Genomic DNA, 27,197 nt, shown 5'->3' with positions numbered 1-27,197 from the left:
TTATAATGTTATCAGTCAATTCGATTTTCAGATACACTATATTGTGTATCAGATTTTTTATATTGTGGGTTAGGGTCAGAGTTAGTAATCTTTACAGTCTATCATTTTGGGCCGGCATGAGTTTAAGTTTGATGCGGGACTGTCTCTTACAAAAAAAGCCTCTGTATAGAACCTTAAAGCTTTCTGTCAAACGTTTCATATACACCTTGGTCGCTGTGATTTTGCCAAGTAAGACTGTTTTTGGTTCAACATATTTTGTAGATTCTGCAACAACATTCCTGTCCGAAACTTTTGTTCTAACCCTATCCAAAAAAACGTACCCAGTTCCACTTTATATTAAGTGGCTTTAAGTAATTGGTACTTACATAGAAAAATAAGTACAATGTACTTATTGTGTTCATGTTGTTTTGGAAAACACTTTTTCTGCTATTGAGGTGTGGTACGGGTAAGGTTAGGGACAGGTGTGGTGGTCTGGTTAGGTTTAAGGGTGGGTTGGGGGGTAAGGGTGTAATTAAATTTAACAGTGTAATTACAAGCAGGTATTTTTAAAATATAAGTACAATGTAAAAACATTTATGTACAAAATAAGTCCATTGTATCAAATTATTAATTTCAATGTTAGTACATGGTAGTTAAAGCCCCTTAATGTAAAGTGGGATCCTGTACCCTACCCATTACCTATCCCTAAAATCAGAGAGAAATGCTAGGTGAATAACACTGATGTAGAATCACCTAACCCTTGTTGTAAGCCTAAACTTGACATAAATTGAAAACCCAAATCTGAATGGTTGATTGCAATGTTGTTCCTGGATCAATAAAGATGTTGATCCAGGAACATGTTGCACTTGGTGAAATGGCGTTTACTATGTAAAACCTTTTAGGGGTTCCCATCATGGGATAATTTTATGGATTTAGTTTTAATTCGTTTAGTTTTAATTATTGTTTTCAATTATAATTATTTTTTTTTATGAATTAGACAGTTCGTTAACATTCTTTATCACTAGAAAAAACATAATAAATAAACAAACAAACAAACAAACAAACAAACAAATAAATAAATGATTACATAATATTTTCATGTTTAATGGGTTAAGACATTTCTCCTCATATAGAACCTCGGCTTAAAGGGTTCTTTAAAATTGAGTCAAGAATCCTAGGGTTCTACTGTATAATGAACCCCAGTGAACCTTTTATTTCTAAGAGTGTAGTCATAATTTGTTTGAAATAAAAAAAATTGAGTGGTGTTTTACTGCCACTAGAGAAACTGCAGTGCATTTTATGTATCGGCTTTTTGAGTTTTGCAAAAATGTAGGTAGAGGCATGATTTTCCAAATTAGCATAGGTTGTTATTTTTGCAATTTCATTTTCATAAACTCCACATTCAACCTTCACATATTCACGCGAAACCACTAGCCTTCTGTTTCTGTCCTGTGATCAGTGCTGGTTCACAGTGTCTTCACTAGAGGGACTGCGTGCTATCCCGGCATCTGCTGTGTCCATTCAGACTGAAGGAGGGCTGTTATAATACGAGCAGGCAATGGTAGAGTGTCCTTTATAATCTCTCTCTCTCTTTTCTGTAATCTGTTCTTGTCTGCATAGCATCCCTCTATTGTTCTAGCTATGGCAGACCACACCTCCACCACAAACATATGCAGGCAAACACTTCTGTGTGACCAGTGGTGTCTCTTTATTTAAACTGACTGTGCATGTAGTTCATTTCATGTGTGCTTGCGGTTTGTTTTGACATGCCACCTATGTCAATTAGGCACCGCGGTGAGAAACCATGCCAAAGCGCTGCAATAGTTCTCATGAAGTTTCTCAAAGATTCATATTCTTACATCAGCACCACTGAGCTGTGCTGATTTAACACACTTTACAAGAGCTGTTTTACTACATCTGAGGCTCATAAAAGGCATATTGTAAACATCATTTTAATAAAAACTGTCTTTGAGGAAGTTAGCTCTGACAATACAGCCCCAGACCACCATCCAATCGGCAACTATTTCAGCTACACATTCTCAGAGCTCTGGGCTTTGTGCTTTGCAGTATGGCAGATTGAGAAGAACTTCCTGCTTATATGACTTCAGGGCATGTTGAATAGTGTCTAGTGTCTTGTAGAGAGTGGCGATTGGGAAGCTTGTGCTGGAAGGATCAAAAGGGGTGTAAGTGTAGTGAAATTGAGTCAGAGAGCCGGAGTGAAGGTGGAGTAGTGCAGTGTGTATGTGTGTGTGTGTGTGTGTATATTGGTGGGAGTCTGAGTAGGTATGTGATGAAAGCATCCCACGTGTTGGAGCACATGGTAGGGCCACAGCGCACAGCTCTCTCTGGAGGTATGGAAGCAATTACTGGCACTGAGGGCCCACAGACACCCACTGAGAGAAGTGGTCCCAGAAAAAGAATGCATACAGTTCTCTGGAAGGCTAAATTACTTTCGTATGAGGACTAAGAGGGTAAGGTTAGTGTTTCTGTTCCTCTGTGTTTTTTTAATTTTTTTTATAAGAAACAAATACTGAGGGATATTTAATTCAGATCACACATTTCAAATTTAAGAAAACAAGCCACAAAAATACCACTGCTAATTAGACTAATACTACTCCCCGTGTGCGTGCTGAGGAGGCCGGGGAGAGAGCGATGGACAGCCGCCCTCCAGGCAAAGCAGACTCTGAACTGTTCTCGCATGAGAAGCGAGGCAATTAAAATACTGATGCCTCGATCCCAAACCCCACACCGCTGGGTGAAAGTGTGCAAGCGTAAGAGAAGCCCTAACCCCCTTGGTTCAACGGTGCAAACTGACGCACGTGAACACGGCTTTGATTATTAAACAGAAAACAATCGTAATGGTAAGGCCAACTCCAAATCATTCGCTGTTTAGCATTTCTGCTTTACACAACACAGCCTCTACCTACACAGCTTTTTTCATCAGGCATCAAAAATATGCTCGAAATACTGAACAAATATTGAAATAATACATAAAACAGAGTCAAAAAAGGTGTGCATGATTGTTAGTCACTTTCATTGTGTGAAAAATGATTGGCTTTTTGCCCTGTTCATCTTTGTCTGTACAGGGGAATAAAATGTGAAATGTAGTGTTACAACAATCCCCATCAAAAATTTTGTATAAATGTGTGGCGAGCAGGACGAGGCCGAGGGCCGTGAGAGAGCGGCACGAGGCCAGTGGTGCTTATCAGTAATCACGCCACCGGCCTCGTGCCGCTCTCTCACGGCCCTCAGCCTCGTCCTGCTCACCCCAGAATGTATGTAGAGTAAATGTAAAATCTATGTAAAGTCTGCTGATTCAGATAATACCAGTTTTGTCATTCAACATGCATTAGCCTAATAACATTTTTTGTACTATAGATCCTTTAGTTTGTATGCAGATCCCATTCTAAGTGGTTAAACAACTTTAAACTATTAACAGCATTAGTCTGTGTTTATGTTCATCACAAATAAAAAATCAATTTATCAATATTCAATTGTTGAAAAAAAGAAATTTAAAGCCTTTTAAACTAAAGTATTAATAATTTAATTATATTTACAAGAATTGTGGTCTTACACATAATACATTACTACCATTTCTGTTCTATCAAGACAGGTGACACTATTGATCATACCTAGCTGGAGTGGAATTTGAACAAATCTAATGCAGCTGTTGATTTTCACAGGCAAAGCTCATAGTGACGCAACAAGCTTCAGGGTGAAACACGTCTAGACAAGAATGGAGTAAAACACTGTTTCCTATAGGCTGTGTGTGCATGTATGAGCTGTCTACAGTATAGGTCTGCAATGTGACTTTAAGTCTCAGTGTCTGTATGTTGCCATACATCATGTCTCTGAAGGCAACTATCTGCTCTTAGTCTGGAAAACATATTTGACTCCATATTAATATAAATATCATAAAGAAACAGGCATTAGCGTTTATATTTTTTCCAACCTGCAGCCTTTTAACGTTATGTGTTACAGGATGTTTGTATAAATAATTCATTTAATTTATTTGAATATGTACAATTACTAAAGCATCTGATAGCTTCTTTGAGAGAAACACAATAGTTCAGTCTGCTGATTTTTCTATTTATACTTCATACACGAGAACATGAATTCAATTAAAGTTTATTTTTATAGCAATCAGGGCCCGTGTAACACTTCACAATTCAGTTCCCTTTCAAGGTAACTCGCGCTGCGTCATAAGTTTTACGACACTATGGGAATGCTTCTGCGTGGTTGTGTCTTGAAGCATACATGGTTAGCTCTTGAGGGGGTGACTGTATTCATTGTGTGCAACTGCCTTTGCATATTCTCCACTCCCATCTGGCGCTCTTTGAGCAGAGCGCCAAGGCTTGTGTTCCTCATGATTTCAGCCCTGCTGCTGCTGAAACTCAGTGGCAGTTGAGATCGTGGGGTTTGCCAAGTCATCTCACAGAGGGGTTCAAGACGGGCTCCTAACAAAGGTATGGTTAAAAAAAAAAATATATATATATATATATATATATATATATATATATATATATATATATATATATATATATATATATATATATATATATGCCAATAACTTAGCTTTAAATAACCTCTAAAGATGACGTCATTGGAATGAACGCTCGTGAGAGGCTACAAATATATGTGAAATAGGTACGCTTTCAGTTCACTTAGTTTAAAGAGATGTCCTGAACACGTCTCCAGTGCGGCAATGCAGCGCAGCATCTCGTTCCCGCTTTTTCAGGGAACAGGGTTACAATCAAGTAACCCAAGATGTTCCCTTTCAAAAGCTACTCTAAATGCTGCGATGAGTTAGCACTAAGGGAACGAGAATACCAACACCGCCACACTTGACGTGTCTGGACCCCTCAAGATTGTGTAGTGTGTGCACACAAACACGAGAAAGGCCTCAGACATGAGCTTGGGATGTTGACTCAAGGATGTTTGAGCCCGGAGAAACATGAACATCCAAACTATAAAATCTGATAAATGTTTGCGGAGAGGACCGGCCTGCTCACATACTTGTTGCAAGGGGGCGGCCTGCCAAACTACTGGAGGATGCAACCCCCCCATCCCCGCCCTGCAGCAAATTAAAAAATTGCTCTGACTTATGCCACAGGCTAGTGAGGGGGACGCAAGTCTGAATAGCACAAACTGGACACAGTAGGTGAAGTTTACCCAGCTCCGGCAGAGAACAGAAGGTCCCTCCTGTCCGGAATAATCTCTGAGAACCAAATTCTGGTCGGCCAACATGGCACCATCAATAAGAGGCTGTACCCTTGTTGACGGTCCTTGGCCAAGGCTCCCTGGAGCAGAGCAATCGGTGGAAATGAATAATAATGCAGTACCAGCCACAGATGGGCCATGGCGTCCAGATCCAGGGGGGCTGGGTGATTCAGAGAGAAGTAGAGGGGACATTGCACTGTATCCTGTGAAGCGAAGAGGTCCACCTCTACTTTCTTAAAATCTTTCCCAAATATGTCTGACGACCTCAGGGTGGCGTTTCTATTCCCCATGTGTCGCAGCCTGATAGAAAGTCTGCTCCCACATTCAGATGCCATGGGGTGTAAATCGCTCTGAGGAACAGGAGCTTGTCATGAGTCCAAAGCAGAACCTGCTGCGCTAGCCTGTTTAGACGGCACATACGCAGTCCGCCTTGGCGACTTATGTAGGTGACTACCCTAGTATTGTCCACCTGCACAAGGATATGGTAGCCCCTTAACTGTTGGAGGAAATATTTCAGGATCAGAAATACAGCCATCAATTCAAGGCAATTGTTGTGCCAATCGAGATTACTGCCTCTCCAGACCCCTTGGGCTGGACGGCCATCTAAGACCGCTCGCCAACACGTCAGGGAGGGGTCTGTCATTAGCATCCTGAGACGACAACATGCACCTAGAGTGGGACCAAAGGCGAGGCACCAGGGTCTGAGCCACACAGAAAGGGTACGAAGCCTGCAGCGCGTAACCATAAACATGGATTTTTGAAGGTGCATGAAGCACTCCATGTGTTCCCTTACCCTTATTTGCCTCTGGGGATTGGCCCTTGAACGAAATCCCCTAGCTCTGAGCCACAGCTGAAACGGTTTCATGTTCGGAAGGCCCAAAGTTATCACCGTGGACACAGCTGCCATAAGACCTAGAACCTTTTGAAAGTGATGGAAAGTAATTTCGTGAACTAGCCTAATATCGCTCAGGGTGTTTAATTTGGACTTGACATGTGCGGGGGACAGCTGTGCCCGCATGGTAGCCGATTCTCATACAACCTTAAAACACTTTGTCCTCTGGGTAGTAGAGAGAACGCTTAGCTTGGCCTTGTCCCAGAGACCCTGAGATACAAGATGAGCGAGGACGACATCCAATATCGAAGCGCAAGCTCTTGTGACCCGGCCAAAATCAGCCAGTCGTCTATGTAATTTAAAATGCGGATGCCTTGGAATTGCAATGAAGCCCCGAGCTGAATCCATTCATTTTGTGTATGTGCAGGGTGACAAGGCTTCACCCCTGAAAGCGAACCTCTGCAATTTCCTGTGTTGTAGCAGGATTTCTGTATGAAAATATGTGTCCTTGACGTCAATTGTGACAAACCAATCTTTGTGCTGAATTTAAAAACACAATCATTCTGGCTCTCAACATTTTGAAATCAATATTCTGAGAGAACACTTCAGACTGTGAAGGGCTAGAAATGGACGCAACCTACCATATTTTTTGGGAACCAGAAAATAGCAGCTGTAATAACCTGACTGTCTGTCTGGGAGGGGAACGTGTTCTATGGCCCCTTTATCCAGCAGAGTTTGCAGTTCTAGTATCAGCAAATGCCCAGTCTGGATGAAAGGCTGAATGTCGTTATTTCCATATTGGAGCATTTTAAACAAAGAATCATAAAATCATAGCTCGCAAACACACAGAATTAGTTTGAACGGGAGGACACCATGATCTGGAGAGAAAATGAGACAAAGGGAAGGATCCATCTCCCGCTCCTCAGCCAGATCGACTCGTGTTGTGTGAGACGAGCGCAAAGCACTTTAATCGAGAACGACTCACAGTGCTCGCACTCGCCATGCTCAAACACAAACACTCAAAGCCAAGCTCATGCGTATCATAACCAGAGATGGGCCATGGACAATGTCTGAACACTGACAGCTGGAACTCTAACTCCTAACGAAATGGACAGATAGAGAGTGTAGCACACACAATACGATTCTCTGAAGACAAAGAAACCTGAAAACGCACCTGTTTCACATCTATTTATAGCCTCTCTCAAGCCCATTCCAATGACGCAATCGTCAGAGGTTATTTAAAGCCAAGTTCTTGGTGTGTTTGCCACACATACTTCACAACCGGTCTGTAGTTTACAGTGGATGGGATAACCTCTTGTATTGCTTCCGCATCACATTATGTAAACTGCATCTATGACAACGAACTGCACAGATGCATATATCATAACAATCTATCAATACATGTGACGGATTGAATTTATTGACTAACGTCATTTAAGAACACACTCAATAACTCAGACTCAAATAATGTGAGCCTGCCGCCATTTTCATATGAGTTTTAAAGGGGATTGAAGCCCCCCCCCCCCAAAAAGGGCCTAGTCACTGAGTAAGTCCCACAAATATTTGATACATTTACAATATTATAAGTCATATCCTACATTATATTAAGTAGGCTGCTTTAATATGCTATCATTGAAACCAAGAGTCATTGTCTGAAGAGCTCAACACAAAGTCATAAATAAGGTGCTGGATCGCTTGCATCTCTTGTACAGTTTTGTATGCGAAAAATAACAGACAAATGTAGGTCTTGAATTAATGATTGGTAAGATTGGAAATGTTTTCGTTCCTTTTAAAGCTTTTGTACCTAAATATATTTGCCATCCCTACTCAATTTAGAATGGAGATCACTGTAATATACAGTAGGTGGACAACCATAATGCCTATTACCGCCGCGGCAAGTGAATAGACCAGTCGCATTTCAAAGTCGTTTGCGAAATGACCACCAGGTGGCGCAAAGGAACATTTAGCGAAAGCATAACGTAATTATGTAAAAGTAGCCTACATTTTAAATAGAATATAGCAAACTTTTAGAGCAGAACATTTTATGAATCAAAAGTTAAAATAGGCCTATCTCGCAGTCAGTGAAAATAAATTGCGCGCGTACCCTTCGGCGTACCCTGACGTGCACCTCTCCAAAAATGTAACAACGCGTCAATTCTACGCGGACGCAAGCACTGTGATTGGTCTGCTCAAACCGCTCCCTCAGGTTTCACATGCTCCCTCTGCGTGCGTCAACGCGGACAACGACGCAGAAGTATAAATTAAAACCAAAGCGTAGTCTACGCCGTAGAGGCTCCGGCGTAGGTCTGACTCAGAAGTATAAATCAGCCTTAAGAAACAAATCTCATCCAACCGATTGACTGAATTTACGTCTTCAAAAGCAGTTCTGTTAAAAAAAAAGAAAAAAAAATGCATGGGGTTCCATGCAGAAAGAATTTTTTAAAACATAATCAAGGTGCGATTTGCCTGTGGGGGATTTCCCCCCTCCACAGTAATCAATGCTATAATTAGCCTAAATAGACCATGTCAAACAGTGGCGGTTTTAGGCACGGGCGAACCGGGCAGTCGGTAGTGCGGACGCAAGCGCTGTGATTGGTCTGCTAGAACCCCTCCCTCGGGGTTCACATGTTCCCTCTGCATGTGTAATTGCGCGTCAACGTGGACAACGACGCAGAAGTATAAATGAAAACCAACGCGTAGTGTATAGTGTAGAGGCTCCGGCGTAGGTCTGACGCAGAAGTATAAATCAGCCTTTAGCAGTCCGTATTTTTTTTCCCGCGCCCATAACAGGTTAAAGCATTCACACACCGCACGCAGAGGCGGCGCGGCAGCGCGTAGCAGGAGCACTCTAATGGAATTAGTGGGCTAAAGTCAGTCACTCCACCTCGACTTTCTTCCAAAATAACGCACATTTAATTAATATATTATAAATACAGGCCTATAGTTCCTGCTAATTTTTGTTTTTCTGAATTGTGTGAAATGGCTAATAAAAATAAGTAATACAAAACGATTATGTGGGTCACCTCACCAAGGTGAATTGGTTTAGTCTTGACTTTGGCCGTGACTTGTGACGTGAGTGAGTTGGGGGGCGGGGGATGGGAAATCTGTTGATTGTCGAGTGCCAAATAAACAGAGATCGACAGGAAAAGGTCAAAGCCATCAGGAGCACCTTTTAGAAAAAAAAATGAAAAGAAGAGGAGAAACGAGCAAAAGATAAAGGTATGCAACTATGTTCTCTCTATGATATGATTACGGTATCCATGTTGTCATGCATGAAGGGCTAATGTTAATTGTGGGTAACTGGTCTCTTACGTTTCTTAGCCTTTTTGCTATGATGCTTGTTATGCTTATACAACAATAATTAGGTTTTAAGTCAACAAACACGAGATCTAATTTCACCATAATATTGTGCTTTGCAACAAAACTGTTACAAGTTTAGTTATTATTTATTTCCATCAGTTGGGTTAACGTTAGGCCCTGTAACGGAATTTTCAAATCTTTAGGTAGTTTCAAGTCATGTGTACTTTTCTTGACCTCAACTACAGTGGCACAATGACATTTAAATGACAAATTCAATTTGTACCTCTGTAGTTGAGGTCAAGAAAAATATTCATGACACAGTTATAATGGCCTCATGATGACAGCCAATGTTCTGTTCTTGATTCTCAAAAAACTTGACAAAAACAGTCTTTGAGAATCTCTTATTATATATTAAAATCCACGACCTGAAAAAAATAGGCAAATCTTTTCAAAACAACTAGAATTCACAAGCCTTTCAGAGAGCTGTAAATCCGTCTAGTGGTTACAATATGATATTGCATGATAATTATGCTCACTACTTCCAACAGATGGCACCAATCTGCTTTCAACATTTTTTTTTCTATAGGCCTAGTCTCTAATTTAACCTGAAATACAGCATTAATTAAAAAATAATAAAAATGAATATATATATATATGTATATATATATATATATATATATATATACATACATGTTATATTATATTATATTCAATGGGAAAAAATGATTATAATTATTCGTGATTTTTTGGTCATACAGATAAGAGTAGAGTAGCCTACATCGTTCAAAACTGTAAACTTCATATTCAACTTAATATTAGGCTAACGACAAAAGTTTATCTGTCGTCTCTGTCTCCGGGAACTGCGCGTCACAAATATGAACCGAAAGACTTGCCTCAGCTCAGTCACGATAAGAAATCGGCTATGACTAAAGCCTTTTAATGTCTAAATATTTAGGCTAATAAATGTTATCTGATTATTTAATCCATATGAAAACGAGAGGTACCAGTTTAGCCATCATGTAAGCGCTTCCCAAAGAGAAAATGACAAGGGTGAAAATCTCGCTCTAATTAAATGTAGGCTAAATCGCCCTGAATTAAAATGTAAAAACAGATCAAATAATTTATTTGTCAAAATGTTGCGATATTCTTTCATTTAAGTTCATAATTATTCTATAAATGTTATTTTGTTTAGCAGCAGTACCATGAAGCACCGTGGTTCGAGATTTATTTGAATAATAATAATAATAATAATAATAATAATAATAATAATAAAAACTTAATTCACAAATTGCATGCACCCTGGTTGTAAGGATCTAACGATCCCTGTAGAATTTAATATTGAGTTGAACATTTTGTTCATGACAACAAATGACAATGCATGAGAACATGCGTTTGAAGATTATAGTTTTGCTTGAAAAAAGCTGGCCCACAGCTGGCCAGATTTATTTCTTAAATTATTGAAATAATTTAATATTTAGTAATACACTTTTATGACAGAAATAGGGCTCTATCTTGCTCCCGGCCTAAATGACTTTGTACACTGACGCATGTATCATTCCAATTTTGCACCCGCGCAAAGCGGGCTTTTCCCTCCACAGACGAACGTCGGTTAACTAGGAAATGAACTTGCGCTCCCTGGGCGGGTCGGCGCAAAAAGGAGGCGTGTTTCGGCGCAAACATTCCCTAGTGCTATTTTGCAGTTCCAGAAAACAATTCCGCCACTGACCAGAAAAAAACTAGTCTAAAGTCAGTGGCGCGTTGTGCGTTGTTCATAATGCTATTTTAAGCGCGCATGCTTGGCCATAGCGGTTGCACAACGCGCATACACTTTGATTCTCTCATCAACACAGATGCAGCAGTTTTTATTTATGCAAATCATACATTATAACAAGGAAAAATATTTCCACACGAGGGAAATCATTGCGGTGTCCATGAAGATGTGAAAAAATAGACATAAATCTAGCTTACACATTCGCCCAAAATGTTCAGGCAAATTGTAGTAATGGCGGATCAGACCTGTTTTCCCAATAGTGGCAAGACACATAGCCTATGTATATAAGGACATCTGACAAATTAGTTTGTCCGTCAAGAACAAGGAAAAAAAAACCCTGAAGACTGTGAAATCACCTTTACCATAATCTAAGTACATTAAAAACCTTACTCTTTAACTTACCAGTTAAGTTGAGCTTTCTCGTATTTTTTTCTATTGATTTGGGTGGGTTTTTCCCATCCCCAATGTCAATTCTCTTTCTTTTACGGCCCTGACGAGAACATCGATCTCTTCGGCTGTGAACCGACTCTGAAGCGCGCCCCTGTAAATGCGCCATAATATAGGATAATAGTAGGAGGGACAGTTAATGTTCCTCTCTCATATGGAGAGTGTCGGATAGCCAGCCTGATGAGCAATGGCAAAATTATTTTAAGGATAAATCTCTCGATGTGTCCAAATGTAGGCCCCATATCTTATTATTATAAATATTGTAGTTTATTTATTGTAGCATATTTTAAAAAATTCACACAAAATTTAAATTGAAGTGTTCAATCCAGTTTATTCAACTGGTTTTGTAGAGTTTTAGAATGTTTGAGCAGTGTGTATGATTGTCAACAATCTGGCATTGAAACATGAACTGTTGACGAAACGCGTTCATGCCAAGAAAGAATGGGAGTGATTAGCAGATACAGAGCTCTTTAATTCGCAATCAACCTCGTTTTATTGTAATTCAATGCTGTGTCTTTGAAGCAACAAAGGCTAAATAATTGGTTACTGTATTTTGTTCGCGATTTGCATGGATGACACGCAGCGATAATACAGATAATACAGCTGATAATACAGTATTATCAGCTGTATGATGTGTTTTTACCCTGAAATGTTTCATTTCGAGAGAGACCCGGCGCGCGCAGCAAGGGAGACTGAGGGTGTATTCACACCTGCCTTGTTTGGTTCGATTGAATCGAACTCTAGTTCGTTTACCCCCTTGGTGCGGACCTTTTGGGCAGGTGTGAATACAGCAATCGAACTCGGGTGCGGACCAAACAACCGAACCGAGACCCAGCTGAAGAGGTGGTCTCGGTACGATTCCAAACGAACTCTGGTACGGTTCGTTTACGGTGTGAACATGAACCGACCCAATTGCAAGAAAGCACTGCGCCTTTGAGTTAACAGGCTTCCGTAGTCGGAGTTGCGTTATGGGAAAGTGATCTGTTGTAGCCTACTACATTCCATTCCGGCGCGCTGTCTGGCCACACGATACTGTTGCGCGTCTTTCTGCGCGTCGTGTGTGCATCATTGGAATGGAATGAATGAATGAATGAGTGACAGGGCTCTCAAGTGTCACGCATTGAGCGTGACAGTCACTCATTTCGTTCTTTTGTCACGCTCTCCCGCCACACATTGTATTTCTCACGCTGAAAAACTATTTGTAATATATTTAATATGCCGCAGCGCCCAAAACTCTGGCCGCGCCGCTCTCACTGTGGAACCGGCAGGAATCAAGCGCGTCTCCTCTGGTGTTGTTAGCCAATCAGAAAATAGCACTATTGTATCTGGGTAAGATTTAACGCAACAACCAATGACACCGCGTCGGCACGACACACGTGTGGTTCTGTTTACAAATTTCGGTTCACTTGCAAAAAGAGCAGTGTGAAAGCGAACCGTACCAAAAAAAAAAAAAAAAAAATTTATTTGGTCCGGACCAAAGCAAGTGAACTATCGGACTTTCCTGGTGTGAATACACCCTAAATAAACTTGCTAAAAAGAAATCCAGCGGGAGAGAGAGGCAACGAAAAACGCATGTTTTTAATTTATGTTGATTTGGACTATTTTCTTTTTGTACTGTTTTAATTGTTTCATTTATCTGCAATTTCTTTGGCAATACAATTTTAAAATGTCGCAAGAATAAGATTCTGTGTTTCTTATTTTGTATCGCAAAGAAACTCTAAACTGGATGCAGCTGTTTTAAATAAAATCAAATAAACTGTCCCGACATTTTATTTACACCTTGAAATGTCCGATGGGGTTCCAAACTTAAGTAATTTTAGTGTTTTTTTACACAATACTTTAGCAGACTAAAGACAAGCTTTTTCATTTTCATTGTCTGACGCGATCGGCTGACAATCTTCCTTTATCAGTTATTGTCTGTGCAGCGGCTCTACAGAAATGTAGCAAATTTAGGTTGTAATTTGCCATTGCCAATTAAACAAAACGTTTGACTTTAAATAAATAAACCGTCAATAAACTCGCTAATAAACAGTTAAGCATCAAGAATGTTAAAACATTAAACTCGGGTCGCTTGAAGCTCCAACAGTCTCGTTGCGTTGACAACTGAGCTACCGTTAGAACAATGGTCGATCAATGTCTTATGCTCTTGCAAAGGCTCATTGATGTAGCTTAATATGTTTCTATTGCAATGTTTTAAGTGTTCATTATTTATTCAATTTAATTTCAGTAATTTCAGCATTGTGATTATGAATTATTTTAACTACGTTTCACGTGAATTCATCTGCTACCAGCTTTCATGGCTCGGAGCGGTGGCAGATTACACAATAGATAGAATAAACGGATACTATTCAAAGTCTGTGATTGTAGCGCCTCTTAGCGGTAAAAGGCAGCAAATACACCCCAAATGTTACCGCCGCGGCAGAACGGCGGCGGTAAAAGTGTTATTCTGGTTTAGTGATGGGAAGTCCGGTTCTTTTCCGCGAACCGGTTCTTTCAGACAGTTCGTTTCAATGAACCGGTTCAAAAAACCGGTTCACCAGTTCTTTTACGTCAACACGTAATGACGTCAATTCTATCATCCCGGCAGATACAAAATACTTTAAATTAAAGACATTTGTAATCATAACTTCAGTTAAATAATAGTACTCATCGTCATAATCATCTTGTATAAGTTTCTTACTTTTACGTTTTGCAAACGAGCCCTGTAGCCAACAGGCGATGTGCAAACGCGGATGTTTTACATGTCTTAAAGATGTAAAGTGCATAAATGGTCTTCATCATTTTATTTGTTATTAAATAAACTTACATTTCGCCGAATTCGGCCCCTCATTTAAGTCCTCGGTACACTCGTGCTGCGTGCTCATGTATCAGCATCATCAGTTGGCCGAAAGAAAGTTCTGTTTAGAGACGGTACTATCACGCATGCGCAGTATCTCCAGCTCATCGGTTCTCCGTATCGAACGTGTCCGAAAGAAACAGTTCTCGGTTCTGTACTGGTGATTCAAGAACTGCAATAACCAGTTCTTGACTCGAGAACCGTAGCATAGGCCATCGATGCATGTCTCCAGTATGTTTAATACGTTATGTTTTAAAGCATTATAAACATTTACTAAGCAGCTAGTGCACCATTAAACCTTGGCAAGAGTTTACATCAAAGATTTATATCAACTTAGAAATTAAATGAGCTGTTCCTGAAAATATTATTTTAGTATAATAATAAATGTTTAGTTTGACAGTTTTACAATCCATTCATTGTTTCCAAAATTTAAAATAATACAGTAATAATAAAGTAATTATGTGATCAACATGTTTCCAACATGTTTTATTTTGTTACACTTAGCCTACTGATGTTCAACTAAATACTTAAGTAACTAACATTTTGTCCCTCAGAAAATAATTGCACGCATGCTCAGCTCATCAACGCATCAGTTCTCACTATGTCGAACGTGTCCGAAAGAAACAGTTCTCGGTTCTGTACTGGTGATCCGAGAACCGCTGTACCTGTGCGTTCGGTAGTACGCGCATGCGCAGTATCAGCTGCTCGTGCTCATCACTTCTCTCAGCACCAACATGTCTCAGTTCAGTGAACTGTCGGAGTTATTGGAGTAAAATATACTCCGGGATATTGGTTTATTTCGATTCGGGGGGGCCTGTCAGGCATGTCTGAAAGTGAGTAATTTTAGTAACTTGTGGATCAGCGCTGACGCAAGACGCGAACTGTTTAGAACGATTCAGTCCGATTTAGTGTACTGTTTCGACCGGTTCACTAAAAAGAACCGGTTCAAAAGAATGATTCGCTCACGAACCGGCCATCACTATTCTGGTTGTCCACCTACTGTAGCAGTTTTTGTTAGCAACGTGTTAATGTTTGGTCACAAACGAGACCAAACACCAAACACAGGAAAAGGTGAACTTAAAGGGGGGGTATGTGATTTGGAAAACGACCGGCAGATTTTGAAAATACACAATTCAAATGGTCTTACCTTCTTTCCTCCAACGCTGGCTCTGACTCCACCCATTCGAAGAACATGGACGCGCAATCATGCACGAGCGAAAATTCAGATGCGCGAGAGATTGTAATGAGGATTTACTACTAATCATGGAACCGATGCGCATGCATCATGAGCTTTGAGTATGCGCACGAAGGAGGTCACATGTGCTGGGGGAGGGGGGTATGGTACAACCGTTTGATTGAAGAACTTATTGTCCAATGATTCCAGGTGGTCTTGGAAATGATTGGCTGGAGTTTTTCGAGTCCTGCCCTTTCCACAAATGATTAAATTACTTAATTTTCATTTCTGTGCTTCTAACGCCGTGGCTGTAAGTGGGTTAGGAATAGGATTTCAAGTTATTTTGAAAAAAATGACAAAAAAAGACAATCACATACCCCACCTTTAAGTAGTAACACAAACAAGGTAAATTAATGAAACACAGCTGAAAACAACGAACTATTCATGTTAGTAACAGAGAAAAAAGAGTGGCGGGACATTCAAACAAAGAAACACATGTGACCGATGAAAACAAACTAAAATTCCATGAAAAAGAAACTAAGACCAAACTAACTGAATATTTGTAACAACATTAAACTAAACATTTCACTTTTAACCATTGAGGAAATTATTAAATTTATCAATGGCACATGGATTGGGCCAATGCTGCTTTCTCAAGAAAGTTTATCATTTTCAAGTCTTGTCAATTTAAGAATTTAAGTGATTTTAAGCCATTCATGCATGAGAAGCTGCAAAGAGAAGAAGAGAATTCAGTGCGTTACTTGCACACTGTGATAGATTGTTTCTATCTAGAACATTTAGAAACGACGACTTTCAGACAGCACACAGGTCGATATCGAATCTACCTTTTCTGTCAAAGATACTAGAAAAGGGATATCATTAGGAAGCATGGCATTAGTTTTCACTGTTATGCTGAAGATACTCAGCTCTATATTTCTTCACGCCCTGACAAAACCTACCAATTCATAAAATTAACGGAATGCATTGCTGATATAAAAAAACTGGATGACTAGTAATTTCCTACTACTTAATTCTGAAAAAACAGAGATTCTAATTATTTGACAATAAACTTCCTCACATACTAATCAAGAAAACGTCTCAGGTTACGTATGTAACCCTGGTTCCCTGAGAGGGAACGAGACGCTGCGGTGGGAACGCTCTACGTGATTGCGTCGTGAAGCACGTGTATAATCAGTCCAATGGAAGAGCTAGAAGTCATAGGCGGTAGGGTTGTGCCGATGGACGATATCATCGTCCATCGTGATGGCTGACCGACATCACGATGGTGAGCCACCATCGCGATGCCACGCCCCCCACCCTGTCAGACCGGCCCAGTCTCACGACAGTTCGTGTTCGTCTGTACACAAGTGGTTGGGGACCTGGCTCGCGAGCCACACCTGGTCTCTCACCCTTTACCAACAAACGATAAAAAAAATGAAGACGTGCTTGTTCAGTGCTGTTCGCGAGAGTCACGAGTCATCACAGCAATCAACTAACCGCCTACGTTTCTGTGGGAACCTAACAGTTACAGCTCCTGCACTCTGCACTGGGATTCAAGCAGCTGCTGCTTATTTAAGGTGATGGCGAAAAATAATTTTAGAACAGCAGCGAAAATGTAAATGTAGGCTATATAAACTTTAATATATCCTTTTATTGAAACGGGTGCTTTGCTGTTCAAAGAGACATTTCGAAACATTTCACCCCCTGGCCGCAGGTACTTTCACTTTTGCCGCAGAGACCGTTCATTTATGTATAAATGTGTTGTATTGTTGATAATCCGCGCAGATTTCAGTTGATACCGTTTAAAGTTATTAATAATAAAACATGAATGAATGAGAAAGAAAAGAGCAGGATGTGCTTTATATTGAAAAGAAATATTAAAAGCGCAATAAGTCGCGAAAGAGAACTGAATTCTACTGATAGGATGCTGTGCGCACGCTCCGAGCGCAACACGCGAGCATAGTTGGCTAGTCTTTGTCTTCGGTTGCGAGCCTAAACGGCCAAATAAACATAGAAATACTTCAAAATGCCAAGACGGGTATTCCCGTGGCGTAAACACAGTAGAAGTAGCTACTTTCTCTCTCTCTCTCTCTCTCCGTTATGGTCAGCGTGATTCCGTAGACCCCCCCCCCCCGACGATATCATCGTCCATCGCGATGTTTTGCTGGAGACATCGCCCAACCCTAATAGGCGGGTGACGTCATTAGGGCTGTCACTTTACGTTCGAAAATCGATTGCACAATCGATCGGACCAACCAAAGCAAGTATCGAAAACGAAAATAGGGAATCGATTTTAACCAAATGTACATCATTAATTTTAAACGAATTAAACAAATAAAAAAGATAGATGTAACAAAACTCACAAACAAGCAGGAAAAGAAAATAAAGAATTTCGAAAGTGCAGTAGGCGTTGCGAAAGCTAAAAATAAATTTCCCACGTGTTTTACGTTCAATCGGCTGCTGCTGGTGTTTTGCCAAAAAAATGGAAGATAACGGCGATCAACCTGTGCGACATGAGAGACGAGTCATAACCCCTAATAACTTGAGGATTTCGATATGGAAGCACTTCGGGTTTTGGACTGTAGATCAAACTATGAAGAAGGACAAAGTGGTATGCAAACTGTGCGATCGCGAGTTCCCGTATCACAGCAGCACTACAAATATGAGGGGGCATATGCAGCTTCATCATCCAGATGAATACAAAGACTTGGACCCGGTAGAGCCACCTGCTAAACAGCCAAGACTGACAAACTTTTTTCCCCTGTCTGCACCTCTATCTGCTGCACGGAAAGAGGCTATAAACTCGAAGCTCGCAAAGTTCATTTGTCGAGACATGAGGCCAATTAGCATAGTGGAGGGTGAAGGTTTCATTGATTTTGTTCATGAACTTGAGCCGAGATACATTATACCTAGCCGAACCACAGTAACTAAGAAGATTGTGAAAATCTATGACACTAGTCGTGAAAACATGCACCAGATTTTGAGTGGCAAAAACGTTGCTCTGACTAACGATGGATGGAGTTCCCTCGCTACTGAGGCATACATCACAGTGACAGCACACGTCATTTCAGAGACTTGGGAACTACACGATTTCGTACTGCAAACGAAGCAGCTGAGAGGTAGCCATACAGCAGAGAATGTTGCTGAGTGCATCGCTGGCATATTGAGGGATTTCGCAATACAGCCTGTTTCAGTTGTTGCAGTCACTACTGATAATGCACTTAATTATGTTAATGCAGTGGAGCAGCACCTGGGTGCAGTTAACATACCGTGTCTGGCCCACACAATCAACCTGGCTGTACGCAAGGGGTTAGATGTCAGAGCCATAGACACAACTCTTGCTAGGCTAAGAAAAACTGCCTCTCATTTTCACAGATCCACTACAGACAGCAGCCTCTTGGAGGATAAGCAGCGTATGCTAGGTCTGAAGCCAGAGAAGCTAATCAATGATTGTGTGACACGATGGAACTCTACATACGACATGATTTGTAGGGCATCTGAGCAACAAGCAGCAGTGGCAGCCGTGATATTTGACAAAAAAATGTCTAATCTAGGACTAACCACAACTGAGTGGCGCCTGGTTGAACAGGTGCGAGAGACACTTAAACCTTTCAAAGTCGCCACCCAAGCGTTGTCCACATGCAAATACCCCACATCCTCAGCTGTACTGCCTTTGCAACATGTACTTTTGTCTCAAGTTGAAAAAATCAGGTCAGATTCAGACGAGAGGTCTTGCTTGAGGGAAATGGCCACTAAAATCGAGGCAGATTTGAGCAAACGCTATGACCCCAAAAAGGAAGCGACATTTATGCTTTTGAATAAAGCTGCTTACTTGGATCCTCGGTTTCATATTTTAATTCATTTATCGGAGGAACAGAAGCAACAAGTGCACGCAAATATCAGAGAGGAATTGGCACTGCAGTCTGGCGACAATGACGAACCCGTGGAGGCGGAGCCATGCAGCTCGGAATCAAGCAGGGGAAAGACGGCCTTAACAGCAATGGGGGATCTGTTTGGAGACATCTACACAAGGGGCTACGAAAGAGCGATTGACGTCGAAAGCGACCTCTTACAGGAGATGATGGCTTATGAAAAGGAGCCACCATCACCAGCTGACAGCGACCCGCTTTTGTGGTGGAAGATTGGAAGTGTGAAATACCCCCACCTTGCGCAGCTGGCAATGAAGTACCTGAGTGTCCCTGGGACATCAGTGCGGTCGGAGCGCGTCTTCTCAACAGCTGGACATATAGTGAATAAAAAACGCTCTGCTCTGGACCCCGAAAATGTCGATCGACTTGTTTTCCTGTCCAATAATTTGTAATAGGTCTAGCCTTATTTGCACGTTTCATTATACGCCCGCCTAGCCTAAGTGTTGTTACGTTCAATAAATAAAAAAACACATGGCCTGTTCTCCATTTAAGTAAGTCCATTTAAAGTTTCATTTTTGAACAGTTGTCTATAATGGATTGAATCATTAAGTAAAATAATTTTGGAAATTTTTTAATGGTTTAAATCATAAATGCTGTTTAGGAATTTTTCGTTTATTTTTCGCTGTTTATTACAATCATTAAGTAAAATAATTTTGGAAATTTTTGAATAGTTTAAATCATAAATGCTGTTTATGAATTTTTCGTTTATTTTCACTGTTTATTACAATCTGTAATTGTAATTACACTGTTTATTAAAATTTGTTTGACATTTATTCTTCTAATCATAAACACAGCCATGTTGAAGCTTGCAGAATGCTAATGTTTTTCATTGATGTTATGGCAGTCCACTCTGCTTATTGTTTTTCGAGAATGTTACACTCCTGTTATTTATTGTGCACGAAAAATATTGCCGAAATATTGCTGACTTGTGCGGCTCATGCGCCCTTTTTACGTTCGTCCCAATGCCTGCTAGTTGTCCGTGGATTTGCCTATATTTGGCGTTGAAAATGGAAACGTCTTTAGACATGAAAAAATCGATTTTACAATCGATTCAATGAACACTTATGTCTCAAAAATCGAACAGGATTTTTTCACAAAAGTGACAGCCCTAGACGTCATAGACCAGGAAGCTATAAAGCACACCTGAAAACAGACCGCGACAGCTTCTGATAAGCCTGAAGCAAGTCGATCAGGGCATGCAGGAAGTGTGGCAGGAGAGCGCAGCTCCCTTTCAAGGGAACTCGAGCTGCGTTGAGACGCGGTGGGAACCCCATACCCACTACGCCATAAAGACAAATGCCCGTTCTGTGTGAAGTCTTTGCGCACACTAAGAAGCAAGCAACCTAGCCCCAGGAGTGGAGAGGTCTAGGTCATAAAATCTGACAAATGTATGTGGTGAGGACCAGCCGGCCGCATTACAAATATCCTGAAGGGAAACACCCAAATTAAAGCCTAGAGGCAGGCATACTCCTTGTAGAATGGCCTGAACAGCCACAGGTGAAGGCTCTCCGGCCGCTTCTTAAGCAAGTGAGATAGCCTTAACTACCCACTTGCTCATTATCTGTTTAGATGGAGGGCAACCTATCTTAGGTTACCCGAAGCAGAGAAATAATTATTCTGATATACGCTACTGAGCAGCTCTGTGGACATACGCATCCAAAGCCCAGACAGGGCATAAAGGATTAAGTTTTTCCTGATCTGGGGTATTAAAGGTGGAGGACAGAAGGCCTGGAGCACAAATGACCCGCACATTTAGTAGGGACCTAGAAATACAACCCGACCTGGGGTGAAGAAATACTACCACCAAACCAGGTGCAAATCCAAGTACGTGTAGGCCTCAGCCTCATGTACCACGGAGAATACGAAATTAAGGATCTCTTCTCAGAGATAACCCAGCAAAGAAACATTCATTACAGAAATCAAGTACTGTACCAACAGGGCAGAAACAAGATTAAGAAGGCGTTCTCTGCACCTGGCAGAGAACAGCATATTTAGTCTTCTCGTGGAGGGAGCTCTAGACTGGACTATGGTCTCCACAACCTCGGTCGAGAGACCTGAATCTCTGAGCTGTGCCCCCTCAGAGGCCGAGCCCACAGTATCCATAACTCCAGAGCTCCCAGGAGCAAAGATATCGGGAAAGCGTACAGGTGTTGCAGCAACCACACCTAATACATCACATCCAGTCCAAGCTGAGCTGAATGCGTGAGGGAGAACCACGGTCGACTTGAGTTTGACCGAAGTTCTCCCTAAGAAGCTCCACCACCTCGGGGTGAATTCTCCATTCCCCCGGGCCACAGCCCCTGCCTCAACAGGATATCTGCTCTGATATACGAGACCATCAGTGTGTTGTCCGGACCCTTCGCCGAGCGACCACTCATGATTACCCCCGACTTGTGAGGGAAGCATCCGTCGATAGCATTATGCGTCGACAAGAAGCCCCCAACACTGGGCCTGGGCGAGGAACCAAAGTTCTTCCACATGACCGAGGCACATAGGCATAGTCGCGTGACCTTGATCATGCGAAAACGGATTTCCACTCGGAGAAAACCCCTTGGTCCTGAGCCACTACTGCAGGGGTCTCATGTACAGAAGGCCAAAAGTAACTATGTTGGACACAAATACCATGAGCCCCAACAGTCTCAGAGACTGTTTTGCAGTGAGTGACCTAGTTTTACATTCTTTATGGCTGTGAGAATTGCAGAAATACGTGCAGGAGACAGACGTGCTTGCATTGTTGTCGAATCCCATATTACACATAGAAAAGTGGTCCTCTGAGCTGGGAGGAGTACACTCTTTTTGGTGTTGAGCTGCAACCCCAACCTCCTTATGTGGGACAGAACGACATCTCGATGTTGAACTGCCAAAGCTCGGACTGAGCTAAAATCAACCAATCGTCAATATAATGTAATACGCGAATGCCCTGGAGTCTCAGAGGAGCCAGAGCTGCATCCACGCCTATTGTAAATGTGTGGGGTGATAACCTAGGCCGAATGGAGGAACCCGATACTGGTATGCTTCGCCCCTGAAAGCAAACCTCAGGAACCTCCTGTGATGAGGATGGATAGATAAGTAAGCGTCCTTTAAGTCTATTGTGAGAAACCAGTCCTCGGACGGAGTCTGTGACACATTCATATTTAGCGTAAGCATACTTTGAATTAAGAACCTGCTGTTTAATTGACGCAGGTCTAGAGTAGGACGCAACCCCTCATCCTCTTTCGGAAACAATGAAGTAATGGCTGTAAAACCCTGACTGTCTGCCAGGAGGAGGAACCCCTTCTACAGCTCCTTTTGCAGAAGTTTTAGTACTTCCTGCTCCATAACCTGGAAACCTGGGCGGACAAGAACCGAATTCTGAACCCTTTCCTATAGTGTGCAGGACCCACTGAGAAATATGTGGCAGTAGTTTCCACGCTGCCAGAAATTCTACTAGGGGAACCAGTCTCTCAAGACTGGCCTCTGGATTTGGTTGAACAGTCACTACAGTGCCCTGAAGCGGCGAACCGGCAGGGAACAACCGAACTGACCGTTCTACGACCCTCCTTGGACGATCGTATGGGGACGCTGACACCTCGGTGCCCTGAACTGCAAACCGGCAGGGAACAACCGAACTGGCAGCGCTGCGACCCTCCTCAGATAGTCGCACCCCAGAGGGCGCCGAGGAGAAACGATTTCTCAAAACCGTCCCTGCCCCGGAGGAGCCCTCAGAAGCCTGATAGCCTTGTTTTTTGCGACAGGACTTCCTGTCTAAGCTTTATTAGAGATGACGACAGTCCTCAGATCTTGCCTACCTCTAAGTAGCTTAGTTCCTACGACCCTCCTCGGAGGATCGTTGGAAAAAGCAGGCACCTTGGCACCCTGAAGCGGCGAACCGGTAGGGAAACCGAACTGACTGCTCTACGACCCCCCTTGGAGGATCGTTTGGGGACAATGACACCTGGTGCCCTAAACGGCGAACCGGTAGGAAAACTAAACTGGCAGTGCTGCGACCCTCCTCAGAGAGTCGCACCCCAGAGGGTGCCGAGGAGAAACAATTTCTCAAAACCATCCCTACCCTGGAAGGGACCACCCTTAAAAGCCTGATAGCCTCGGCGTCAGGGCTTGCTCTTTGTCCAAGCTTCTTTAGAGATAAAACAGTCCTCAGATCTTGCATATCTCTAACTGGCTAGACTGCTACCGCCACCCAGGTCCTCCTCGATTGTGGAGGAGCCCAAATGGCGATGCTCCCGCCCAGCAGTCTCAGGAACATTAGATTGGTGAGGAAGAAACCTCTGGAACGCCGCTGAATGGTTTATTTCTTAGTTTTTTGAAAGCGGAGCGTCCAAAAGAACAGACATAATTTTATCTTATTTTTCTTTATTTTTAAAACAGAAAAACGTGTATATATATATATATATATATATATATATATATATATATATATATATATCACTCCATGGCCAGCAGCAGGAAAACAACCGAACTGGCCTTGTTGCGACCCTCCTCAGAGAGTCGCCCCCCAGAGGACGCAGAGGAGAAACGATTTCTCGAAACCGTCCCTCCCCAGTAGAGTTTATCTGTTTTTGCACGATGCAATTCTCGAATAGCACCAGTGCTGACAACCTCACAATCATCCATGTCCTTAAAATTTACCCACCAGCGCTGCCTAATAAAAATTTAATTTAATTTATTTAAGATGGCTGGTGGGTAATGTCGGGGTTAAAAATGATGATGCCGACTCGGGAGAGAGAAAGCTTGCAAGCGTCTCTTTAACCCGAGGCATTGTCATACCAAGATACTTAATACCCAAGCATTACTATAGTTAGACGTTTGGGCATTAAACACATAAAATAGAAACCAGCTTATTCCACGATCTCGACACCTCAGTGTGGAGATAGGGAAAAACGGCTGTCCCCAACGAGGAGGCTGAGATACAGAGTTATTCTGTTTTTAGATATATTTCATCTAATAAACTCTTTTTATTTTCACTCTCATAATGTTCAGCTGGCCAGTAAATATTTAACTAGCAACAGCACTAGATAAACCTCCTTTTAAAGCTCCTCTTTATTCAACACAGTTATGAGATGACTTATTTATTCATTTATTGAAAACTGTAACATATGCCTTTTTCTTAATATCTTTATTTGTTTTCTTCTATTTTTTTAAACAAAACACTAACGATACCAATTCCTCGAAACTGGAAAATGCCAGCGCTGGATCTGGCAGGTGAAAGCTGAGATAGGGCGGGGCCCGTCCCAACCACCGCTGTCAGATCCGTTTGCGAACCCCAAAATGCGAGTCGCCGCCGTGCCTCGGCAACAGCGGGACCTGCGCGGGGAGCGCAAACCGAACCGTCCTCCTCGAAGGACGCCCGGTGGGAGCGGAGCATCCTCACGGACAGCTTCTCGCAATGCTCACAGTCAGCCCCCTCGAGAACTGACTGTGGCATGCTCCACTCCCAAATAGTAACAAAAAGCTGATGTGTGTGTCCCCACCCGTGATATAACGTGGGCAGGGAACAACACAAAGCTGCTTGCTCTCTTTCGCCATAATATATATATATATATATATATATATATATATTGCAACTTTACAGACAACAATAAATATGACAAGGACAGAATACACAGGTCGCTTGCTGAAGGCACAGAAGCTGTCGCGGTCTGTTTTCAGGTGTGCCTTATAGCTTTCTGGTCTATGACGTCACCCGCCTATGACGTCTCGCTCTTCCATTGGACTGATTATACACATGCTTCACGACGCAATCACACTCAGTGTTCCCACCGCGTCTCAACGCAGCATCTCGTTCCCTTGAAAGGGAACTGTCTAACACTTGATGGCTGCTCTGTCAAGTCTTCATCGTCGGTTAGGAACCTGGGTGTGCTCTTTGATACCAATCTTTCATTTGAAAGTCACGTGTCTAGTATCTGTAAAACAGCATTTTTCCATCTTAAAAATATATCAAAATTACATCATAAGCTCTCAATGACAAATGCGGAACAGTTAGTTCATGCGTTCAGATTATTGTAATGCTATTATGGGTGGTTGCCCTGCACACTTAATAAACAAACCACAGCTGGTCCGAAACGCAGCAGCTAAAGTTCTTACCAGAACCAGGATGTATGACCATATTAGCCCGGTTCTGTCAACACTGCATTGGCTCCCAATTAAACATTGTATACATTTTAAAATATTGCTGATTACTAGCACTAAATGGTTTTGCTCCCCAGTACTTGAGTGAGCTCTTGACGCATTATAGTCCATCTATTGCCATCTCAAAATTCCGGCCAGTTGATAATACCTAGAATATCAAAATTGACTGGCGTTAGATCCTTGTCCCATTTAGCGCCAACATTTTGGAACAGTCTTCCTAACATTGTCTGGGAAGCAGACACACTCAGTTCAAATCTAGACTAAAACACATCTCTTTGACCTAGCATACACAAAACACTTATAAACTTCTATAATTCAATGTTAGGCTGCATAGATTAGGTCAGCGGGACTCTGGAACACTTCCCATAAATCCTGAGGTACTTGTTACATCATACGAAGGATGGCGTCTACGCTAATATTAGTCTCTCTGTTTATCCCGAGGTTTACCGCAGTCCGCCGGATCCAGGCCGTTTCCGGATCTGATGAAGAACCTGCCCCTGGACATGACGACAATGCAGTCCTGAAGTGTAAACTAATCTTTCCACTGTGAAGGCCTCCTTCCCTTTACCTCTGTACAGATAAAATGTTGTCGGGATAATTCCGGTTCACGTGGCTACGTGGAAGCGATTAAAAAAATCTGTATTATACATTTTTCAAGGCTTGTACCTTGGAAGCTATTTCATGGTTTGCGTTCTAAAGCCACCAGGCACTGTTTTGTGCAAATGAGTGGCCGGATCCCATTAAGGGTTTCGTGTTAGAACGGTGTCGTGTTAGCGGCCCCTGAGTTAATAACTAATGACCTTTGCGACGGAAGTGAATCAATCAAAACTAACTTTAGCTAGACAATAACTTTATTCTAGAGCTGCTGTAAAGTCAAAACAATCTATGTTACTTTAATTTCCTATTATCACTGTAAAGCTGCTTTCACACCATCTATATTGTTGAAAGCGCTATATAAATGAAGGTGACTTAAAGCGCCGAAAGAAAATAGTTTATGTTTTTTTGAGAAAATGAGAAAAGGGGGAGACTTGATAGTGTGTAATTGTGTTTAATGTTCAATTACATTGGATTTATTAGAACCATTTAAATTATAGTGGGTTACCATTCTGGAGAAGAGTGGAGCATTTTGTTTGACTGTGAACTGATTTAATTACTTTCTACTGCTTTGGTTGAAGAAGCATGTATATCTTAGCATTTAAGATGCTAATATGTGCTGCTGCAAGCAAATAGCTAGCTGTAGTCTATCAATTTAATTATGTGTCACTAAAATACATGACATATCAATGGATGAATGAATATATAAAATACCTGAATCATGTCAGGAAGCCTTTAAAAATTCATTTTGAGACTACTTAAATTGGGTCACTTAAAATTACTTAATTCCACGATGTTGAAGTTACATGAACGAATTATGTTTGTTTAAAGTAACCCAGTTAGTTTATGTGGAACCTGTTGACAAAATAAATAAATAATAATAATTAAAGCCAACATATCATTTTTTTGAGTGTTGATGACTTATTTGGGACTTGCACATGCAGTTTTCCCTGTCAATGAGAAGAAATATCGGACTTAAACACTCT

At 41.7% G+C, this 27,197-nt stretch overlaps 1 protein-coding gene across 4 annotated transcripts in view; it reads left to right on the top strand.

The window, feature by feature from the left end:
• Positions 1–27,197, top strand: part of bnc2 (basonuclin zinc finger protein 2) — a 324,547-nt gene that overhangs the window by 77,205 nt on the left and 220,145 nt on the right. The gene's annotated exons all lie outside the window — the stretch shown is intronic.

Source organism: Siphateles boraxobius, unplaced genomic scaffold, assembly GCF_051911475.1.
Source record: "Siphateles boraxobius isolate OS27281-9 unplaced genomic scaffold, OSU_SipBor_1 17, whole genome shotgun sequence".
Classification (NCBI taxonomy): domain Eukaryota; kingdom Metazoa; phylum Chordata; class Actinopteri; order Cypriniformes; family Leuciscidae; genus Siphateles; species Siphateles boraxobius.
This window is presented reverse-complemented; position numbering and strand designations above follow the sequence as displayed.